The sequence below is a fragment of the Syngnathoides biaculeatus genome, chromosome 12 (assembly GCF_019802595.1).
Source record: "Syngnathoides biaculeatus isolate LvHL_M chromosome 12, ASM1980259v1, whole genome shotgun sequence".
NCBI classification, from domain to species: domain Eukaryota; kingdom Metazoa; phylum Chordata; class Actinopteri; order Syngnathiformes; family Syngnathidae; genus Syngnathoides; species Syngnathoides biaculeatus.
In genome coordinates this window covers 13,104,592-13,113,039 of record NC_084651.1, presented here as the reverse complement: position 1 = coordinate 13,113,039, position 8,448 = coordinate 13,104,592, and the positions used below count along the sequence as shown (strand labels likewise).

The window sequence follows — 8,448 nt, the reverse complement described above, 5'->3', positions numbered from 1 at the left end:
CCTGACGCCAACCTTCCGTGTACCGACCAACGCCTGTCTCCCGACCTACCCTGTAAGCCTGTCGCTCCTGTTCCTGCTGTTTGTGCTGACTGACTCCCTGGTTACCGACTCTGGAACGAATAAAGACTTTCTCCTTACCGCTTGCCTCGTGTTGTGCATTTGGGTCCGCCCTCTTGACAAAGTGTGGCTGTTTGTCTCCATGTGCCCTGCGATTGGCTGGCAACCAGTTCAGGGTGTACCTCGCCTCCTGCCCGTTGACAGCTGGGATAGGCTCCAGCACTCCCGTGACCCTTGTGAGGATAAGCGGCTAAGAAAATTGATGGATGAATAGTTTTTCCTCTTTCCAGTCTGCTCTTGCCAGTGTAGTGAAACGAACAAAGCTTTTTAACGCTAATCTGCTCCTATATATGTAAAAAAAAAAGATATCAATTATGACCAAAAATTATATAAAAACCCCATTAAAAATTATGATATTTGACATTACAAATGTATTATTATTATTATTATTATTCATTATACCCCCGATGAGCTCATTTAATGAGGTCAAAGAGGCTTAGCTTCTGGTATTAGTAGTATCATGTGCCTATGATTTCACACTATTATTGTTTCTGGCACAAAGCAAAATGATGGAATGGAGAATGAAATGAATATAAGATCATTACTTGTTCCAAAATGATGTTGATCCAGTGGTTGATGTTAGTGATCATAAAAATCCCAGTGATGGACTTGTCCGCTGTTAGCTGAGAAACAGCAAATATGCTTCACATTGTTTGAGGTTTTCCCCAAGGGTGCAGTGACTTGAGCCTAACCTCTCCAAATACAAACACAAACACAAACACAAACACAATGTGTCCACATTGGTGTCATTTATTTGTGACATACAGAGAAAGAAATTCCAACCAGAGAGATTTACATAGAACTTACACTCTATTTTATATTATTTCTCATTAGTTATTGATAATTGCCTCCAGCCCGCAACAGAGTCGTCGTCGAACAGAAGTGCAGATGTAAACAAAAGCAAATACATCGATTTCTGTAAGCACAGGAAATCTTAATGAAAACATCCCTGAAAAACAACAACAAATACTGCACAATTAAATAGAAAACCATCAGTTGATCCTGTGCAGAGGACAGTCAAGAAGATCAAGAAGACAGAACGGACCTTCAGATGAGTAATGAATGTGGCTTTAAATGGGTCATGGAAATTAATCAAATGAAATTTGCAAAGTATTTATTGCTGTATTCTTGTCCAGCCAATTAAGGTAGAATGACTTGATGGGTACCGACCTTTTGATCTCTCAAAGGATGTGTGAAGAGGCTTTATTTCTATTTTTGTGTCATTATAAATAACAAAACAGTGCAATTATGGTGTGAATTCTATATTTGACTTATCAGATGAGCACAAATAGCTTCAGGCTGTCTTTACAAGAAGGAACTGCCCAACTGGGGTTCACGTCTTCTTTGGTGCGGGTGAGAGGAAACCCGGCAAATCCATCAGGACCAGCCCATTAAGCTCCAGACAGATTCGATTAAAGACAAAAATAATGGCACCTGCCAAAACAATAAAACACAGCCAAAAAAAAAAAAGAAAAAAACATGGATCCTCATCCACTCGTAGTTGACATGTGAGCAAATATTTGAACAGGGGGAGCACAAAGTGGTGTTTTCCGCCCACGTTTCCTCCTGAAGAACATGCTGCGGGGTGCTGATGCTGCTCCTGCTGCTGTGGCGATCGCTATTTCGTGGATGGACCTGTGAGTCGACTCACTTCAACGGAAAACAAACGCACCTCGCTGGGCTTGTTAAGCGTTGAAAATGTCTTCCTCAACCTGAACCGAAGGAGAATGTTAATAGGTTTCAAATTAACATTGTTTACTTGTCCAAATACTTCTAAGCCTTTCCATGCAGCCGACCCAGCTGTGCAAATACGAACAATCTACCCACTGGGAGTATAATTTTCATTTCATACGAGAAACCCTGGCAGACGTAGACAGACAAGAATATAGAGTTCAGACCTTGGAAATAAAATATGGCGGGGGGGGACACCTAATCTGTCAGTATACGAACTGGCAAGTTGATCCCAAACCGCATACATGCACCCTGAAAAGCGGAAGCACTCTAATAATTTCCAGAGGCAGCCTTCAAATATAATCAGAATATACACTTGTGATTTTTTTTTTAAATGGAGTGAGATAAAAAAGAGCCTAGATTTAAATAGCTTTTGGCAGAATGTCCGCATGTCCTATTTTCCCCAATTATTCTGAACAATTACACTAAACAAGAATGTGAATTTGATATTCCAAATTGTTGTCCAACCATGTCAAACGATATAATCAATAAATTTCATGTATTTAGCTATTATTTATCCAATTGTGTCAATTAAGAACTGCTTCTTGTTTGTGAAACCAAACTGGCTGCAGAAAGCAGACTCAAACAAAAAATGCAAAGCAATTCCAAATAAATGCACGATTCGATATAATAACAGATGTACGTAATGCATTACATCATCGCACATGGTTAATAAAAGGGTCATAAGAGGCTAATGAATGAGGCAAGTTTAATTATTTGTCACTGAATACTCCAGTCATATGGGCCAGAAAATTTAAAAGATCGAAAATATACAGTGCGAATTGTGGGAACCATGAGGCCAATAGGCCTTGTGAGGGTGGTGATATGCCTGGTGAGAGTACATCGTACTATGATGTATTGAAAACTAAGATGAATATAGATAAATACCACCAGTGAGCTGCAGTCAATTTCAATTTATATCAGGTGTACTATTCATTCTGCATATTTTAACACAAATACTTCCACAACATTTCAACAAAGTGGCCTGAAAAAAATGGCAGCACGGGGACTTGAGCTCGAGTTTTCCCGTCTCGAGTTTGCGTGAGTTGCTTCTGGGTACTCCAGCTTCCACCAACATTATAAACATGAAGTGAAGACACAAAATTTCCCAGAAGTGTGAATGTGTGTGGATCGTTGTTAATCACCAGTATGTGATCTGCGGTTGACTGGCAACCAGTACAGACTTTTTGCCCAGGCAGCTGTGACAGGCTCCAACTCACTGAAAACCACCAAAATTGGTGTACAATATCAATATAATGGTGTGCCCGAAGGTCTTTAAAGTGTTAAGTTTTCATATCCTAAATCTGTGTGCGTTATTTCGCCTTGTTTTAATAATTTATGTACATGTACCATAATTTCTGGCCTATAAGCCGCAACTTTTTTTTTACGCTTTCAACCCTGCGGTTTATGCGGTGATGCGGCTAATTTGTGCATTTTTTTTCTAACGGCCTCATGGGGGCACTCGAGCGGAAAAGGTAAGCGTGAGACTGGTGGAATATATGTGCCGAGGAAGTGACTTTTACCGGTATGTTTTTTTTTTTTTTAACCGGCCCTGTTAGCACTGCGCTAGCGTGTTACTGTCCTGTTTCAGTGATTTTTACCGGTATGTTTTTTTTTAACCGGCCCTGTTAGCGCGGCCCTAGCGTTAGCGTTCGTGCGGCGTTAGCGTTAGCATTAGTGTTAGCACAGCACTAGCATTAGCGCGGTGCTATTGTTAACGTTAGCATGGCTGAGCATTGTATTTATGTACCAAAGGGTATTTCCTTTACAAATGTACTGGGTGAGGCTTGTAAACGGGTGCGCTCTGTAGGCCGGGAATTGCAGTACGTTAATAACACTACACGATACATTATTAATTCAGGGACAAGATTTATAAGAGGCAAGAAAATATGGTATTTTTTTTAGACAAAATGTAAAATTTCAACTCAGAATCTCTGCAGGAGATCATATCTATAGTTGGTGTCACTTCATTAGCTCCTCACCTTATCTTTTTTCTCCCGAGTTATCAGCTATTTCTCGCCCCAAAGCTGAGACGCCTCCCAGGTCCTCCCTGGGGTCTGTTAGGTCTGTGGACAGCAGGCAGCCATGGCAGGGTCGCGTGGTGCTGTCAATGTCCCCATCCTGGGAACAGGACATTTCTTATCAAAACCACAGCGCGACACACTGCTGCTAAGCAAGAAAAGCTGATAACAGTGAAACAGAACAGGCAAAGGGAGAGTGAAGAGGGTAGTAAGGGATCAAAGTTGAACATATACACAGATGTTTTGCATGGAAAATAAAGCCATCAGTTCAAGTCGGTGCTGCTTGTTTGATGAAACAGAACACACCCTGCTCTTGATCTATTCAGACAGTGGATATAAAAGTCTACACACCCCTGTTCAAATGAAAGATTTTTGTAAAACCATTCATCCATTTTCAGAGCCGCTTCTCCTCACAAGGGTCCCAGAAGTCCCAGTTATCTTTGGGAAGGAGGCAGGGTACACCACAGAGTGGTAGCCATTCAATCGCCAGGCACATGTAAAGAAACACCCATTTGTGCACACATACACACTTAAGGGCAAAGTTAGAGTTTCCACTTAGTGCATGTTTTTGGGATGAAATTTCAGCACCTGGAGAAAACCCATGCACGGGGAGAACATGCAAGCTCCAGACAGGCCGGGCCGGGATTTATCCATCCATCCATCCATCCATTATCTGAGCCACTTATCCTCACAAGGGGTGTAGAAGCACTGGAGCCTATCCCAGCTAACGACAAGCTAACCCTGAACTGGTTGTCAGCCAATCACAGGGCACACAGAGACAAACAATTTGATGTTTTTTTGTTCTGTTTTTTTTAGGAAATTAATATTAAAAATTGCACTCTTCAGTACAAATCTTACAGCACTACAAACTAAAACCACAACTATAAACCGTTAGATGAGGGCCCAGTTCATCGCCAACTGTCACTTAGATGAATAGACACCTCCCTCAAATAAGCGCCTGTCTTTTCCCATCAGGGAAAAAAAAGTAGTTGGAGTACTCTCACATTCTTGACAGCAGTGCTCAGATTCAGATGGCTAAATTAGCTAAAACAGCAGCACTGTAGCACATAAACAGCCAATTTGTGTGATTTACCACATTTTGCAAATTATATTCCTGAGGAGTAGTGATTTTACATTGTGTTGAGACAACGCTTACTGTATGTTCTGGGGAGTTAGTGAGTTTTATGTACCGTAATTTCTGGCCAACAAGCCGCGACTTTTTTCACACACTTTCAACCCTGCGGTTTATGCAGTGATGCGCTTAATTTGTGCATTGTTTTCTAACGGCTGCAAGGGGGCACTTGAGCGCAAAAGGTAAGAAAGAGACCCGTGGAATATGTGGGCCGAGGAAGTGACTTTTAAGCCCCTGTTAGCGCTGTGCTAGCGTGTTGCTACTGTGTTACTGGTGTGTCTCAGTGATATTTACCGGTAAGTTTCATTTTAACCCACCCTGTTAGCATTATCGTTAGTGCTAGCGCGGCGCTAGCATTAGCACTAACGTTAGCGTTACCGCTGCCACAACAGTGTTAAACTCTTTCTGTGCACCGTCTTTGTAAATATCTCATGTTTCAATGTGGGTTTCTGTGTGGGCACTTGCGGCTTTTACACAGCTGCGGTGTATGTATGTACCAAATGGTATTTTGTTTACAAATGTACTCGGTGAGGCTTGTAACCAGTTGCGCGCTGTGAGCCGGGAATTACGGTAATCATAGTGAAACTTATGTGAACTGGAAATTGGCACCATTGTGAAATATGACACCCACAAAAATTATCTCCAAAACCATATTGTGTTATGGCCATCATCACTCACTCAAGGCTCAAATTATTTTTTCCCCATTCTGTTAACACTCTGGTCTGAGCAGAGGCCTGCATTCGGAGCATCAGTCCTGTCATCTTTGTCAAGCCTATTTTTTTTAAATGGAGCTCTTGTATTTGGAGAGTTTGAGGGACAAGGAAAAGTTGCTCTCATTACTATAATGGTCTATGTCTTATTTAATAGGATTCAAGTGAAAGCCACAGTGGCTGAATAGCAACACTACAGACGGCCAGAGGCAGGCATACAGTTGCAGGTGATGCCAGCTCGCATTTCAGCAGTCGGTCACCATCCCAAAAGCAGATTATCACTTCTTTTTCACCATTATACAGCCCATGAATGGTCTTGAGTCCCTGTTAATAGCGTCCATACTTTTGTAAAGCAAGGAAGTGGAGGACACGGTTGCAAAAGACCCACAAAAAAAAGAGAGAGCCTTATTTTACATTCACCTCCTGAAACCTTTTCACTGCACATACAGAACTCACACACAAAGCGCCTTTTGTCTGGAAAGTGTGGGGTTAACAGAGACTTGTTAGGGTCCACGGGCGACACTTGAATTCCCATGCCCCCACACATATACACTGATACAAATATACATTATAAGACATGTATATGAATATATAGTAAAGTACTAGTGCTGCACTATTTAAAGATATTGAACTCCTACTAAAATATTGTGGATTTTTTAATATTCTACGCACAATTTTTTAAAACATTGTATTAAAAAGTCCCTAAAATAATGAGAAAATGCCAGTTTGCAATATTTGTGCAAATCATGACTTGTCATGAAGTGTGCATGTTTGTGTATACTAGTGTGGTTGACGAGGTGGTTTATGATCTTTGATTCCTAAAATGTCTGACCTGCTCAACTGACCAGACCACTTGAGGGGGAAGTTAAAAGACTTACTGGAAAGCCGTTGATGTACCATCTTGAGAGACCACCCATTACTGGGCTAACTGGAAGGGTACATTCATGTGTGCTCCCTGGAAAACACCATTTAAAAATACATTTTTCTCTGGAGGCCTCCAGTTACACTGTCTCAGGGGCTTCATCTTAAATTATACTGTATAAACTTAATCTTCCTATTAAAAAATACTGCCTGTGTGTACCATGGAGGCATAATAAATGAATTTCATCTCCTCCACATGTGGAAATTGAAACAACACATTTTGGGTTTGTGTTTGTGAGAAGAGGACAAATAGTGATTTGGGTCTTCCCAGACTCTAATTAATCCCAAACATGAATACCATTATCAGAGACAGGTGACAAATTGAAGGAAACCCTGAATAAATGAGAGCAGGAACCCCTGCAGGGGATCGGGTGGCGGTGTTATGCTGTGGAGGTCATTTTGCCGGCATGGGTTCACTCACCTTGTTCGCTTGGAAGGAGGGGTCACAACAAATCAACACAACAGTGTTCAGAGTCATCGCTTTCATCCTGTAGTGGAACATCTCTACCCTGATGGCTTGGATGTCCTCTGAGGGGAGGGGGAGCCCATCCGTAAGCGATGAGGACTCAAACAATAGTTAGATATGAATCTCACCTGCAATAATTCAAACAACAGTACAGCAGGAAAAATGTTATATTTCAATAGTTGCCTCAATTATTTTTTTGGGTAGTTCCAAAGAAGGATAGATAGATAGATAGATAGATAGATAGATAGATAGATAGATAGATAGATAGATAGATAGATAGATAGATAGATAGATAGATAGATAGATAGATAGATAGATAGATAGATCAGACCAACAAATATTGTATCGTTGTTCATCTATCTACAGTATGTCAACAACATACAGTATAGTGACAGGCAAAATATAAAATAGAATTAAATATATAGATATGTTAACCCAACAACCCATGCACTGGGACCCAAAAATCATTACATGCTTTGTTCACTTAAATGACTGAATAAATTTGTGTGCAGTCACAATTTAAGAGCTGATTTACAAAGGTGTCAAGTGGCAATTGTGAACACTTGTGTGCCTTTTTTTTTTTTTTTGCACCGAAAAAGGAGTCACTTTGATTGGCCCGTGTAGACTTTGTTAGTGATCATGTGACTGCCTTGTGCCATTTGCTGGTTAGTCAATTTGAGTCAAATGACACTAGCGATCATGTCAGATTGTAGCAACGGCGCTCTATGCAGAAGGTGAAGTCTAAAAAAATAGATTACCGATACCATCATGGAGAAATGGAAGTAGCGAATGGCACGTTTAGTTCTCTGCTTTCTTTCAGTCTGTTTGATCCATTCATTGTCTCCATATCTGATTTTTTCCATAGCCCTGCCAGGTTTCTTAGTGTTGAGTGTTTCCGTTTCAATGTTACTATGAATCTAGATTTTGGGACTTTGTTAATTGAGTGTTTACTTCCATAATCCTTGTTTGCCTTGGAAAATCCTGCCCTCCTGCCTTGTGTCGCTGCTTCCGTTCACTCGGGTCCTTCACAGTTCGCCTCCGCACAAACACCTCAAAAAAGAAATTTTGATAAACGTGAGAGTTGGTCCACCTGTTACAGCCGTAACAGCTCGTTCATCTGGGAAGACTTTGTCCAAGATGATCGAGCGTATCTTTCAAAGTTTTTGTCCATTCATGTCCAACTCTATGATAAAGCATCTCAAGATGTCCATATAATATATGGCAGATAATGTTGAGGACTGTAAGGAAAGAGGACATTTTGCAGACGCAAGTTCTCCTCATGGTCCAGCTCCCTTTTGAGAATGGCACCCTCGCTGGTGGCTTCAACTCCACAGTGTGCTGTGTTAATGA

At 41.1% G+C, this 8,448-nt stretch overlaps 1 long non-coding RNA gene across 1 annotated transcript; it reads right to left on the bottom strand.

Moving 5' to 3' along the window:
• Window positions 1–994: 994 nt before the first annotated feature.
• LOC133509965 (uncharacterized) lies at window positions 995–7,214 on the bottom strand. Its single transcript, XR_009797485.1, has 3 exons — window positions 7,054–7,214; window positions 3,831–3,969; window positions 995–1,829 (listed from the first exon to the last, which is right to left on the bottom strand). It is a non-coding gene; the product is annotated as an uncharacterized LOC133509965 (long non-coding RNA).
• Between the last annotated feature and the right edge of the window lie 1,234 nt (window positions 7,215–8,448).